This window comes from Pristiophorus japonicus, chromosome 8 (assembly GCF_044704955.1).
Source record: "Pristiophorus japonicus isolate sPriJap1 chromosome 8, sPriJap1.hap1, whole genome shotgun sequence".
Classification (NCBI taxonomy): Eukaryota; Metazoa; Chordata; class Chondrichthyes; family Pristiophoridae; genus Pristiophorus; species Pristiophorus japonicus.
The window spans coordinates 26,870,389-26,883,554 of record NC_091984.1 but is presented as its reverse complement, the minus strand read 5'-3'; the positions used below and the strand labels follow the sequence as shown (position 1 = coordinate 26,883,554).

Here is a 13,166-nt window from a genome sequence, read left to right as displayed (position 1 = left end):
TTCAGGTTGCACTGGCTTAGGGCCGCTGTATTGTACTGGCTCAGGTTGCATTGGCTTAGGGTCGCTGTATTGTACTGGCTCAGGGTCACTGTATTGCACTGGTTTAGGTTTCATTGGCTTAGTGCCGCTGTATTGCACTGGTTTAGGTTTCATTGGCTTAGGGCCGCTGTATTGCACTGGCTCAGGGTCACTGCACTGCAGTCAGAGTCTGCGCGAGGCGGAGGGGCGGAGCTCGGTGACGTGTCCCGGGTCGGGCCGCCCAGCTCCGGAGAGGCGGGCGGGAGGGGGAGTGAGGGGGTTGGCCGTTCTTGGGCTGTCGGGGGTTGGAGCGGAGCTGGGACGGGACTTGCAGACAGGCAGGAGCGGGGCTGAGCGGACACTGAACTGCGGGCCGTTGAACGGGCTCGGATCCATGGAAAGTTAATCTTTAAAGAGCCGGGCGCTGGGTGAAATCTTTCCAAGGTAAGGGTTGGCCGGTTAATCATTAATCCCCGGAGGGCCGCCGCCGCTCAGCCCCCAACCCCAGGGCGGAAACCAGTGCAGGGCAGCGGGCAGTGTGGCCCTTGAGGAGGAGGGAGGGAGGGAAGACATGTCTCCTCCTTCTCTTCCCCCCGAAATGCCAGCGAGCCGGGGGGGAAGAGGGGAGCAGGCAGGACGAGGAGTTCTTCGTAGGCCCGAGACTGACCCAAACTCTCCTACCCCCTGCTGCCTTTAACAGTGGCGATAACCCCCGCCGGGCCTGTTTTTATAGCTCTGCTCAGATTGGACTCTCCCTTTCTACTGCACAGTGTGTCCCAGGCCTGGTTTTAAAGCTCCACTCCAGTGTCAGTCTGGCTCCAGCTTGCAAAATGAGCCAGTACATGCGAGAGCTTGTAGTGTCACCATCACTCATTATTGATCATTTCGCGGAGTTTTGCTCGCATGCAGGGCGATTTAAATACGTGACTTTCAAAAATTTTCTTCCAAAACTTTTTCCTTTCAATATATTGGTCAATGGCTGGCAAGAGGAAGCGAAATTCAATCAGTGTTTTGCTGCTTGGATGACGTTGAATTAAATACCACATCACTGCGGGCAACTGAAGTGACAATTCTGTGGTGACTGCAATTTTATAATCATCTTGGTTTGTAGTTTTGTTTTAATATTGCAGGTGACACTTTTTGAGTATACATTGTCATGCATAGGACTGACTGATTTTAAGTGTTTCTAATGTGGGGAAATAGTATAGTTTGGTGCTTTTGGAGAAACAGGTAGATAAGGTAGTTAAGAATGCAAACGGAATACTTCCCTTTATTAGCTGAGGCATAGAATTTAAGAGCAGGAAGATTATGTTAGAACTGGAAAGAACACTCGTTAGGCCACAGCTAGAGTGTTATATACAGTTCTCGTCACCGCATTACAGGAAAGTAAATCTAAGTTGATGGGGAGGAAGATATTGGGTAGAGTGGGTCAGCCTACTTTCATTTAATCGCTACCTACTGGATTTTAATCTAATCCAGACTGAAGAGGTGACTCATTTCCCTCCCCACCGGGCATGATCTGATGCTAAATACGGTGCGTTGGAGTACTGAACTGCATAAACAGAAATCTGAGATCGATGTTTTTCTTGTCAAATTCCTTGTTACCCCTATGCTTTGGCTGTTTGCTGTGATGTATAGTTCTGTGCTGATAGCAATTCGCTAGCATCATGCCCAATTGGCTTATTCGTGTGTGAGCTTCTGCAATAAGAACATAAGAAATAGGAGCAGGAGTAGGCCATTTGGCCCCTCGAGCCTGCTCCACCATTCAATAAGATCATGGTTGACCTGATCTTGGCTTCAACTCCACTTCTTTGCCCGCTCCCCATAACCCTTGACTCCCTTATCTTCAAAAATCTGTCTATCTCCACCATAAATATATTCAATGACCCAGCTTTCACTTTGGGATAGAGAATTCCAAAGATTCATGACCCTCTGAGAGAAGAAATTCCTCCTCATTTCTGTTTTAAATGGGCGACCCCCTATTCTGAAATGATGCCCCATAGTTCTAGATTCCCCATGAAGGAAAACATGCTCTCTGCATCTACCCTGTCAAGCCCCCTCAGAATCCTATACATTTCAATAAGATAAACTTGAATGAGTATAGGCCCAACCTGCTCAACCTTTCTTCATAAGTCAACCCCTTGATCTTGGGAATCAACCTCGTGTACCTTCTCTGAACTGCCTCCAATGCAAGTATATTCCTCCTTAAATAAGGAGACCAAAACTGTATGCAGTACTCCAGGTTTGGTCTTTCCAATATCCTGTGCAGTTGTAGCAGGACTTCTCTGCTTTTATACTCCATCCCCCTTGCAATAAAGGCCAACATTCCATTTGCCTTCCTAATTACTTGCAGTACCTGCATGCTAACTTTTTGTGTTTCATGCACAAGGACCCCCAGGTCCCTCTGTACTTCAGCATTTTGTAATCTCTCCCCATTTATTGAATAATTTTTTTTTTCTACCAAAGTGGATAACTTCATATTTTCCCATATTATACTTCATCTGCCAAATTTTTGCCCACTCAATTAGCCTTTCTATATCCCTTTGCAGATTCTTTGCGTCCTCCATGCAACTTTGTATCATCAGCACATTTGGCTACATTACACTCAGTCCCTTCATCCAAGTCATTAATATAGATTGTAAATAGTTGAGACCCCAGCACTAATCCCTGTGGCACCCCACTAGTTACCATTTGCCAACTTGAAAATGACCCATTTATCCCAACTCTCTGTTTTCGGTTAGTTAGCCAATCCTCTATCCATGCTAATATATTACTCCCAACCCCGTGAGATCTTATTTTGTGCAGTAACCTTTTATGTGGCACCTTATCAAATGCCTTCTGGAAATCCAAATACACCACAAATACTGGTTCCCCTTTATCCACCCTGCTGATTACATCCTTAAAGAATTCCAGCAAATTTATCAAACATGATTTTCCTTACATAAAATCACGCTGACTCTGCTTGACTTATTATTTTCTAAATATTCTGCAACAACTTTGTTAATAATGGACTCCAGCATTTTCCTAATGACAGACGTTAGGCTAACTGGTCAAATGTTTCCTGCTTTCTGTCTCCCTCCTTTCTTAAATAGGGCCGTTACATTTGCGGTTTTCCAATCCGCTGGGACCTCTCCAGAATCCGGAGTTTTGGTAGATTACATCCAACGCATCCACGATCTCTGCAGCCACATCTTGTAAGACTCTAGGATGCAGGCTATCTGGTCCAGGAGACTTGTCCACCATTAGTCACATTAGTTTGCCTAGTACTTTTTCTCTAGTGATAGTGATTGTTTTAAGCTTCCCTCTCAATAGCCCCTTGATTATCATTTTTTGGAATGCTTTTCGTGTCTTCTACCGTGAAGACCGATACAAAATATTTGTTCAAAGTCCCTGACATTTCCCTGTTTCCCATTATTAATTCCCCAGTCTCACCCTCTTCATGGTTTACTTTACCATCTCTCTTCCTTTTTATATATCTGTAGAAGCTCTTACTGTCTGTTTTTATATATTTTGCTAGTGTACTCTCAAACTATCTTCTCCATTATTTTTTTAGTTGACCTTTGCTGGCTTCTAAAAAAAATTCCCAATTCTCTGGCCTTCCACTATTCTTTGCAACATTGTATGCCTTTGTTTTCAATTTGATACCATCCTCTTCTTCCTTAGTTAGCCAATGATGTTCCATCCTTCCTTTCGAGTCTTTCTTTCTCACTGGAATATATCTTTGCTGAGAGTTAGGAAACATCTCCTTAAATGTTTGCCACTGCCCTTTAATCTATTTTCCCAGTCCATTTTAGCCAATTCTGCCTTCATACTTTTGTAATTGCCTTTATTTAAGTTCAGGACACCAGTTTGAGACCTAGCTTTCTCATCCTCAAACTGAATTTGAAATTCTACCATGCTATGATCACTCTTCCCAAGAGGGTCCTTTACAATTAAATCATTAATTAATCCTGTCTCATTACGCATTACCAGATCTAAGATAACCTGCTCCCTGGTTGGTTCCACAATGTATTGTTCTAAGAAACCATCTCAATACACTCTATGAACTCTTCCTCAAGGCTACCTTTGCCAATTTTATTTGTCCAATCAATATGAAGATTAAAATCACCCATGATTATTGCTGTACCTTTCTTGCAAGCCTCCATTAGTTCTTGATTTATACTCTGTCCTACAGTGTAGCTACTGTTAGGGGGCCGATAGACTACATCCGTCCAGTGACTTATTTCCCATATTATTTCTTATCTCCACCCAAACTGATTCTACATCTTGACCTTCTGAGCCAAAATCATTTATTACTACTGCACTGATCTCAACCTTTATTAACAGAGCTACCCCACCACCTTTTCCTCTCTGCCTATCCTTCTGAAATGTCAATGCTGAATATTCAGTTCCCAGACTAGGTCACCTTGCAACCACGTCTCTGTAATGGCTATCAGATCATACCCATTTATTTCTATTTGTACCGTCAACTCATCTATCTTGTTACGAATGCTGCGTGCATTCAGATAAAGAGCTTTTAATTTTGTCTCTTTACCATTTTTCCCTACTCTTGACTCCACTTTCTGATGCACCATTATGTTTATGCACTCTGTCCCTTCCTGTCTCACACTGGTTATCATTACCCCTATCACAATGACTGTTGACAGGCTCTTAAAATAGTGTTCAAACAGCTGTAAGCCTATTCTCTTGCTCACAATGCCCACATGTGCATTTTTGAACCCTTTCTTGAGTAATCTTTTCTCCAATCCAGGGGTGTTGAGGCCAGTTTTAGCTTCCCAGTGCCATCCTGGTTGAGATTAGCAATTTCAGGGCTATGACCACAGGTGAGGTATGCGAGTAACTGAACTCCAGCAGGAATGAACATCTTCAGGAAGGAAGTGAACTTTGGCAAAAAAACAAAGTGAGTGTGGGAGAATCCATTGGTGCAGCACTTGGCAATGCAGAGCAATATCAAGTTTACCCTACTTAATAACTGTTTGGACTTGTATAGTATTAAAAAAAATAAGTCAATTGTTCTCAATTAGTATGTTTTCCCATTGAGAAGCTGCAGATTGAGAAGCATTGCGTGCCGATCACAATTACTAGCTTTACAATGGGAAAATACGTTAATGGAAAATATTGATTTGGAACAATTGGCTTTATGGCATTAAGGGAAACTGAAGATACTGGGGAGGGATTGTGAAAACCATTGAGGCTGAGGGACTGATAGCTTTTATATGCATGGCTGAACAGTTTACCTTTTCTCTTGGTTTGTGTGGTGGTTTGCTTAATATTCTGTATATTTTTCTTGTACCAAAACCCAGAAAACCAATAACTAAAAGTTAATTTTACTTTTTTTAAACTGGAAGAGTATTTTGAGTTACGAATTGAAATCGACAAGTTATATCATATTACTGAAGAAAATGTACTGCATTTTTTTCCCGCTTCCCTACAGTTTTTTCTCCTTTTGAACGTTATTAGCTCAAGTAACTCATTGGATGATAGTGGATAGTGACTATCAGCAGATTATTTGACGCTGTGGCCATTGTAGCTGAACCTGATCTTGTACTCAACCTATACCGATTTAGGGATGCTTTTCAGCAGGAATAGTGGATATGGAGCAGGAGTGCGAATGCTGTTTGTTTTCGCCCGTTCCTCCTCCTCTAGCGGAGTGCAGTGGATTGAATTGTAGTGTGTCCCACTCCTGCCATGACTCGGATTGGCTTTCTTAGCACAGACCAGGGATTGGGGAGGGTGGCTCCTTCAACACAGACCAGGGATTGGGGAGAGTGGCACCTTCAGCAAAGACCAGGGATTGGGGAGAGTGGCACCTTCAGCAAAGACCAGGGATTGGGGAGAGTGGCACCTTCAGCAGAAACCAGGGATTGGGGAGAGTGGCACCTTCAGCAAAGACCAGGGATGGGGAGAGTGGCACCTTCAGCAAAGAACAGGGATGGGGAGAGTGGCACCTTCAGCAAAGACCAGGGATTGGGGAGAGTGGCACCTTCAGCAAAGACTTGGGATGGGGAGAGTGGCACCTTCAGCAAAGACCAGGGATTGGGGAGAGTGGCACCTTCAGCAAAGACCAGGGATTGGGGAGAGTGGCTCCTTCAGCAGACCAGGGATTGGGGAGAGTATCACCTTCAGCACAAACCAGGGATTGGGGAGAGTATCACCTTCAGCACAGACCAGGGATTGGGAGAGTGGCACCTTCAGCAGAGACCAGGGATTGGGGAGAGTGGCACCTTCAGCACAGACCAGGGATTGGGGAGAGTGGCACCTTCAGCACAGACCAGGGATTGGGGAGAGTGGCACCTTCAGCAAAGACCAAGGATTGGGGAGAGTGGCACCTTCAGCACAGACCAGGGATTGGGGAGAGAGGCTCCTTCAGCAGACCAGGGATTGGGGAGAGTGGCACCTTCAGCAAAGACCAGGGATTGGGGAGAGTGGCACCTTCAGCAAAGACCAGGGATTGGGGAGAGTGGCACCTTCAGCAAAGACCAGGGATTGGGGAGAGTGGCACCTTCAGCAAAGACCAGGGATTGGGGAGAGTGGCACCTTCAGCACAGACCAGGGATTGGGGAGAGTGGCACCTTCAGCACAGACCAGGGATTGGGGAGATTGGCACCTTCAGCACAGACCAGGGATTGGGGAGAGTGGCACCTTCAGCACAGACCAGGGATTGGGGAGAGTGGCACCTTCAGCACAGACCAGGGATTGGGGGGAGTGGCACCTTCAGCACAGACCAGGGATTGTGGAGAGTGGCACCTTCAGCACAGACCAGGGATTGGGAGAGTGGCACCTTCAGCACAGACCAGGGACTGGGGAGAGTGGCACCTTCAGCAGAGACCAGGGACTGGGGAGAGTGGCACCTTCAGCACAAACCAGGGATTGGGGAGAGTGGCACCTTCAGCACAGACCAGGGATTGGGAGAGTGGCGCCTTCAGCAGACCAGGAATTGGGGAGAGTGGCATCTTCAGCAGACCAGGAATTGGGGAGAGAGGCTCCTTCAGCAAAGATCAGGGATTGGGGAGAGTGGCACCTTCAGCAAAGACCAGGAATTGGGGAGAGTGGCACCTTCAGCAAAGATCAGGGATTGGGGAGAGTGGCACCTTCAGCACAGACCAGGGATTGGGGAGAGTGGCACCTTCAGCAGACCAGGAATTGGGGAGAGTGGCACCTTCAGCAGACCAGGAATTGGGGAGAGAGGCTCCTTCAGCAAAGATTGGGGAGAGTGGCACCTTCAGCAAAGATCAGGGATTGGGGAGAGTGGCACCTTCAGCACAGACCAGGGATTGGAGAGAGTGGCACCTTCAGCACAGACCAGGGACTGGGGAGAGTGGCACCTTTAGCACAGACCAGGGATTGGAGAGAGTGGCTCCTTCAGCAGACCAGGAATTGGGGAGAGTGGCACCTTCAGCACAGACCTGGTCCCTCCTGATGTGTGGGTCTATGCCATTTACTCACTGAGCTGTCTGTGGAGCCCAAAAGAAGTTTTAAAAAAGTGCAAGAAGGATGTTACAAGAGTTGCAGTTTTGATTTAAGATTTTTTCCCATTAAACCTAGATTTTTGCTGTTGTGGAATTTGTACCACTCAAATGTGTTAATCACAGACTTTCATCAGAGAAAGGGAGTTGCATCCAGTTGTAGTGATCGATTTGACCGGCAGCGCAAATGATCTCTAATCGCAGTATTCTTTCCGCTGTTGCTCAGTGCTGACAGACATTTTAAACAGTTGATTTATTTAGTTACATTGATTTAGTTCAAACTGGCAATCTGAGCTGATCACCACTGAGCGCTGACCAACAATTTAAACAATTCCTCTGTTTAATTTGCCAGAGTAACTATTGTCTGAATTCTATTCTTCTCATGCTGATAATTGGATTAAATTAGAGACAAGGCTGAGAGTACCTATTTAAAGTGTCCATTAGTGGTGACTAGCTCCACAGGACGCTGCAAGAGTCTTGTACAAAGGAAAACCTGCGCATAAGGCTCAAACTGCTATTGCCAACTATGATTTGAATCGGGTATCTGCGTGATCACTATAAACAATGATGACTAAGTGGATTTGACTGTAGTATAATTGGTCCAGTGCATATACTGCAAGATATTAAGTAATTAGGCATGTTCCCTGTCTCTGGACCAAAAAAGTTAAGTGCGATAGGAAGAGCTATATTTTATTGAGGCCTATAAATATTGCTACTAACCTGGATAAATATGCACATTGCTAATAACCTTGCGATTGTACTAGGGGACAGTAGGTCTAGTGAGAAGGAGGAACTGAAGGATATCCTTATTAGGTGGGAAATTGTGTTAGGGAAATTGATGGGATTGAAGGCCGATAAATCCCCGGGGCCTGATAGTCTGCATCCCAGAGTATTTAAAGAAGTGGCTCTAGAAATAGTGGATGCATTGGTGATCATTTTCAAACAGTCTATCGACTTTGGATCAGTTCCTATGGACTGGAGGGTAACTAATGTAACACCACTTTTTAAAAAAGGAGGGAGAGAGAAAACGGGTAATTATAGACCGGTTAGCCTGACATCGGTAGTGGGGAAAATGTTGGAATCAATCATTAAGAATGAAAAAGCAGTGACAGGATCGGACCAAGTCAGCATGGATTTATGAAGGGGAAATCATGCTTGACGAATCTTCTGGAATTTTTTGAGGATGTAACGAGCAGAGTGGACAAGGGAGAACCAGTGGATGTGGTATATTTGGACTTTCAAAAGGCTTTTGACTAGGTCCCGCACAAGAGATTGGTGTGCAAAATCAAAGCGCATGGTATTGGGGGTAATGTACTGACATGGATAGAGAACTGGTTGGCAGACAGGAAGCAGAGAGTCGGGATAAACGGGTCCTTTTCAGAATGGCAGACAGTGACTAGTGGAGTGCCGCAGGGCTCAGTGCTGGGACCCCAGCTCTTTACAATATACATTAACGATTTGGATGAAGGAATTGAGTGTAATATCTCCAAGTTTGCGGATGACACTAAACTGGGTGGTGGTGTGAGCTGTGACGCTAAGAGGCTGCAGGGTGACTTGGACAGGTTAGGTGAGTGGGCAAATCCATGGCAGATGCAATATAATGTGGATAAATGTGAGGTTATCCATTTTGGGGGAAAAAACACGAAGGCAGAATATTATCTGGAATGCAGCAGATTAGGAAAAGGGGAGGTGCAACGAGACCTGGGTGTCATGGTTCATCAGTCACTGAAAGTGGGCATGCAGGTACAGCAGGTGGTGAAGAAGGCAAATGGTATGTTGGCCTTCATAGCTAGGGGATTTGAGTATAGGAGCAGGGAGGTCTTACTGCAGTTGTACAGGGCCTTAGTGAGGTCTCATCTGGAATATTGTGTACAGTTTTGGTCGACTTATCTGAGGAAGGATGTTCTTGCTATTGAAGGAGTGCAGCGAAGGTTCACCAGACTGATTCCCGGGATGGCTGGACTGTCATATGAGGAGAGACTGGATCAACTGGGCCTTTATTCACTAGAGTTTAGAAGGATGAGAGGGGATCTCATAGAAACATATAAGATTCTGACGGGACTGGCCAGGTTAGATGCGGGAAGAATGTCCCCGATATGGGGGAAGTCCAGAACCAGGGGACATAGTCTTATGATAAGGGGTAGGCCATTTAGGACTGAGATGAGGAGAAACTTCTTCACTCAGAGAGTTGTTAACCTGTGGAATTCCCTGCCGCAGAGAGTTGTTGATGCCAGTTCATTGGATATATTCAGAGGGAGTTAGATATGGCCCTTACGGCTAAAGGGATCAAGGGGTATGGAGAGAAAGCAGGAAAGGGGTCCTGAGGAAATGATCAGCCATGATCTTATTGAATGGTGGTGCAGGCTCGAAGGGCCGAATGGCCTACTCCTGCACCTATTTTCTATGTTTCTACTGTCCGTTTGTATTGCTGTTTACAGTAACATCACATAAATTATGTAATGGTATGAGAGCTTTGGCGTCAGTAACACAATACATCTCTGGCATTTAGTGGAGTTCTCAGTTGTTTCTGATGTGGCAAAGTTCACTTTTGTACAAAGAGTACTGTGAAATAGAAGCACCAGCTATTGTGATACACAGTAGTGGCAGTGGATAAATATGCACATTACTATGCTGGTCAAATTGTGTGTAAAATAGTTGGTTTTGGACAATTATAATGGTGGTTCAGTGGTAGAATTCTGCCACGTGGTAGTCCATTGATTTGATTCCCGGCCAATGTAAGAAGCATTTTTCTGATGCAGAATCGATGGGTCGAATGGCCTGCTTAAAGAAAAACAGGAGTATCAATGAGTTGATCGGAATAGTTTAAGGTATTGAAGCAAATAGTAGCAGATGTACCAGATATACGAAGTACCTGATTTTTTTTTAACATGTAAATCGAGGTGGTGGTAGACATCCAGAATGCAATAGTTTATAACTGGTCGCACCATATTGCGATGTAGGAACTGAAAGTAGATGTTATCTTCAGGGTTAAGCCTTTATTATTTTTAGGTGTATATCTGAACAGTTTGACCAACCACTTGTATATTGATCTGGTGCAATAAAAATGTTTTGGGCTATCTTTTTGTCAAGATGAGTGTTGCTATACTTTGTTTTCTCTATACTACTTGCAGCATTATGCAGGAAAGGAAGCCAGTCAGTCAATGATCAGAAGAAGGTGTGATGTATTTGTGTTGGATTGTAACATTGATCCAAATAGTACAGTTTGAAGTAATGTTTTGTTTGGGAATGTTTTGTTGACGACAATGTAACGTGTTAGTTCATTATGGCCATCTAACAGGTTATGTAGTTGACCGGTAGTTAAAGTGGAATTTATTCAGAAGGGGTACTCGCTCTGCTGGCTTGCATAATCATTGACCTCATTTAATACTGCCTAATGATGCCTCTCAACCAATCCAAGTCTTATTAAGCTGCTAAGATACCTGGAGCAATATCTGTGGGTGGCAAGGAGGCATAGAACCACAGCCAGACTGTGGGTAGTGGCAGATTTACATATTTCTAAATGCTGGTTTATTTTCTAAGAGTGCCCTCCTCTCAAAGTTTTGATTTTTGACACTTTCTGCGTTTTCTTCTTGTATAATTCTTTTGCCTTGTCATTTTTTGTCAATATTTCTTTCATATTTTGTTGAGCACTGATTCTCTGGAACTTCTTGGCCAACTCCTTTTCAACCATCACCAGATGCTCCTATACTTTGAGTAAGTTGTGTTTATATAGGCCAAATTATCTTAAAATGATTTGATTTTCTGTGCTCAACTTCAGTCTTCTCAAAATCAGTGTTTGTATTCTTCCGAAGTCACCACTTAATTTTCAAATTGACCTTTTGATTTTCTTGGAATTTTCTGATATTTATTTTTTCCGAGTCAGAACTTTGTATCCAATACACCTGTAACCTGTATATCGATGGGTTGGGTCATCTTTTAGCTTATCATATTTATCTTGAATTGTTGCAGTTTCTTCACTTGAATTTAGATACTCCTTGTTCAGTATAACAAGATTTGGCTTATAGTTTACTGAGCTTGTATTTTTCCTGATGGAAAAGGCAGGATTCATTTCAAAATTCTACCATTTGTTCGGAGAGTTATTTTCTTTTTTCTGGCTCGGAAATGCGTGCAGTTTCAGTATTGTTTCTCACAATGACTGGAAAGCCGTGAGACTCAGTTACTTTAATGGTGCTCAAAGAGAACTGAAAAATCACACATTTGTGTGCAGCAGTAGAACAGCTGAGTCTCGAAGTTGACTGCGATGCTAGGTGAGTGAAACGCTGGCACGCTGGGGTGGTGCTCAGACAGTCAGGTGTGAGACTGCTCTAAGTCCTGTTGCCCAGATTTGGGATCTTCAAATTAATTCACTCAGTTGTTCAACTGGTACGCAAACAGCTAAATCTCACAACTGACTGTTTTGCTGTGGGCTTTTCTTGATTCAATACTATCCCCAGATTCAAAATCATGAGGGGTCTAGACAGAGTAGATGGAGAGAAACTGTTCCCATTGGCAGAAGGGTTGAGAACCAGAGGACACAGATTTAAGGTGATTGGCAGAAGAACCAAGGGAAACATTTTTTTTAATGCAGCGAGTGGTTAGGATCTGGAATGCACTGCCTGAAAGGGTGGTGGAGGCGGACTCAATTGTGGCTTTCAAAAGGGAATTGGGTAAGTAACCAAAAGAAAAGAATTTGCAGGGCTACGGGGAAAGGGCAGGGGGAGTGGGATGAGCAGAAGTACTCTTGCAGAGAGCTGGCACAGGCTCGACTGGCTGAATGGCCTCCTTCTGTGCTGTACCCATTCTATGATTCAGAGTGGCAATATTAAAGTTAAATCTGGCACGACTCCCCTTAATCTCACACTGGTCATGACATAAGGGAGCAAGACTACCCTAACAGCAAGTAGTGGTACAGTACTGTAAAGTAACGAATGAAGCAAGAATGGAAAATGTACAAAGACAGAAGAAAAGACATGCTGGTGCATCGAGCCAGTTCCAAACAGTCTGGATGTAACTACGCATCATGGCCCCAGTAATCTCTCCTACCAGCAGTTCTGTAATCTCGGAGAGGCAAAAATAACCCTGTAATAAATCCTAGGCCAATGCAGGAATAAAGTCTGCGAAATTCCCCATCGACCCTGAAAGCAATCAAAACAAGTTCCAGGAGATCACAGTGACCACAAAGTACATACCCATGATCCCACCTACCTCTACACACTGTGATATTAGCTACAATGAGGAACTTGTTCATCTCCCTTTTGATCTGTTGCACTCCGCATTCACTGCACGAGCTGGCAACTTGTTCAAAGTGTCAATTGGGAAAAAAACATCTGACACTAACCTGACTATATGCTTAAATATCTTTTATACTGAAACTTAAATGTTTTTCTTCATGGTTTACTGAAATTTGATAGACTGATGAAAAATGTGCTAGACGTATAGCTATTTTTACTACTTCATACCAAACACTGTTTTGCCAGTCAACTGCAAAGGTAGTCTATTCCCATGACTCTTCCAATGCTGCTCTTGATGTAGCCATTGTGGGAACATGAAAGGCTAGAAACAGAAACATAGAAAATAGGTGCAGGGGTAGGCCATTCGGCCCTTCGAGCCTGCACCACCATTCAATAAGATCATGGCTGATCATTCACTTCCGTACCCCTTTCCTGCTTTCTCTCCATACCC

The 13,166-nt window shown here is 44.3% G+C and overlaps 1 protein-coding gene across 2 annotated transcripts in view; it reads left to right on the top strand.

Annotated features, from left to right (window-relative positions):
* The first annotated feature begins 324 nt into the window (after window positions 1–324).
* Window positions 325–13,166, top strand: part of evi5b (ecotropic viral integration site 5b) — a 208,930-nt gene continuing 196,088 nt past the window's right edge. For both annotated transcript variants that reach the window (XM_070886010.1, XM_070886012.1), the window contains exon 1: window positions 325–462. The gene's annotated coding sequence lies outside the window, so the exon portion shown is untranslated. The remainder of the gene's footprint in view (window positions 463–13,166) is intronic.